The 2,122-nt window shown below is 35.9% G+C and overlaps 1 pseudogene; it reads left to right on the forward strand.

Moving 5' to 3' along the window:
* The first annotated feature begins 602 nt into the window (after positions 1-602).
* On the forward strand, positions 603-1,235 carry LOC141372446 (high mobility group protein B1 pseudogene; annotated as a pseudogene).
* Positions 1,236-2,122: the final 887 nt, after the last annotated feature.

Genomic DNA, 2,122 nt, shown 5'->3' on the forward strand with positions numbered 1-2,122 from the left:
CGTCAGGAGCTCCCACAACAAGAGCAAAAAGATTTAATTTTTTCCTTGGCTTCAATTAGATTCCCACAGTATGATTTGAATAAATTCTGTATTGGGGACTGTGTTTAAGCTAGCTCTGTGACTTTGCTTTTATTGAGAACTAAAGGAAACAATTCATATAGATTGTGTTATTTAACTGATTCAATGATTGTTGTGTATAGTTCAGGGTACAACATACAATTATATGGCAGTACTTTTTCCTCATGAGCTATTAATTAGTTCAATTTGGAATAAATGATTCTAAAATGTCCAAGTTAGAATTATATTCTACTTAAAAAATAATAAAAACACTTGCCTTCTGGAAAACCAGAGTGACATTGGTGAAATATAAGAAAAAAACAAGGAACAGGATCATAGCTTTTTGTTTTTATTCATTATGAAGGTAATTTAATTAAAATTTACAATGAGAAATTCTCAAGAGTGGAGAGAGTGAGGAGGCTGCATCTGGTTCCCACTCTCACAGTCATTGCAGTACCTTGAGCTCCACAGAGACAATGACAGGGCAAGTGAGAGCCAGATGGGCACTGGGTGACTTTGTGCCTCACAGAGGAAAATAATTAAACATGGACAAAGGAGATCCTAAGAAGCTGAGAGGCAAAATGTCATCATATGCATTCTTTGTGCAAACTTGCTGAGAGGAGCCAAGAAGAAGCTCCCTGATGCTTCAGTCAACTTCTCAGTTTTCTAAGAAGTGCTCAGAGAAGTGGAAGACCATGTTTGCTAAAGAGAAAAGAAAATTTGAAGACAAGACAAAGGTAGACAAGACTGGTTATGAAAGAGAAATGAAAACTTAAATCCCCCCTACAGGGAAAACAAAAAAGAAGTTTAAGGATCCCAGTGCACACAAGAAGCCTCCTTCAGCCTTTTTCTTGTTTTGTTCTCAGTATTGCCCCCCAAATCACAGAAGAATATTCCAGCCTACCTACTGGTGATATTGCAAAGAAACTGGGAGAAATGCAGAATAACATTGCTTCAGATGACAAGCAGCATTATGGCTAGAAGGCTGCTAAGCTGAAGGAAAAATATGGAAAAGATATTGCTCATACTGAGCTAAAGGAAAGCCTCATGTGGCAAAAAAGGGAGTCATCAAGGCTGAATAAAGCAAGAAAAAGAAGGAAGAGGAAGAGAATAAAGATGAAGAGGATGATGATGAGGAGGAAGATGAAGATAAAGAAGAAGATGATGATGATGAATAAGTTGGTTCTAGTGCAGTTTTTCTTTTGTCTATAAGGCATTTAACCCCCTTGTATAAAACTCACTCCTTTTAAAGAAAAAAAATTGACATGGAAAGATGTGCAAGTTTTGTTTTTAAGCTCTAAAGTGTCATTTTTTTTGTCTTGAGATAACCCTGCCCTGGTGGTATTATCAATAGCCACTAACCTTGCCTGGTACGGTATGGAGGTTGTAAATTGGTGTGGAAATTTAAATCAGTCTTGTTATGCATGGCACAAATTAGTTATATATAGGGATGGCAGTTTTTCCATCTTCAGTTGTCTCTGATGCAACTTATGAAATAATTATTGTTCTGTTGATACCACTGCATAATTACAAAAAAAAAAAAGTTGCAGCTGTTTTGCTGGCACTCTGAATGCTTCTAAGTAAATACAATTTTTGTATTAAAGAAATAAATAAAATGAGCAATTCTCTCAAAAAAAATCACACACCAAAACTGATTCAAAATTTTTAAGGTTTGGACTTGAGATTATATATTTTGCATGGAAATTTAGGTTTTTAGATTTTTCTGGAAAAAATGGCTATTTACCTTTTTGATTCAAATAACTTAGTTTTAATTTATTGATAATTTCTTTTCCATTTAGGCATAATATGTTAGTGTTATACTGATCATTGTATATATATATATGTGATTTCTTTTTTTTAAAGATTTTATTTATTTATTTGAGAGAAAGAATGAGAGAGAGAGCACATGAGAGGGGGGAGGGTCAGAGGGAGAAGGAGACTCCCTGCTGAGCAGGGAGCCTGATGCAGGACTTGATCCCGGGACTCCAGGATCATGACCTGAGCTGAAGGCAGTCGCTTAACCAACTGAGCCACCCAGGCGCCCTATATGTGATTTCTTAAGTAT

This window comes from Callorhinus ursinus, unplaced genomic scaffold, assembly GCF_003265705.2.
Source record: "Callorhinus ursinus isolate GAN/ISIS: 27379988/994484 unplaced genomic scaffold, GSC_fseal_2.0 scaffold4, whole genome shotgun sequence".
NCBI lineage: Eukaryota > Metazoa > Chordata > Mammalia > Carnivora > Otariidae > Callorhinus > Callorhinus ursinus.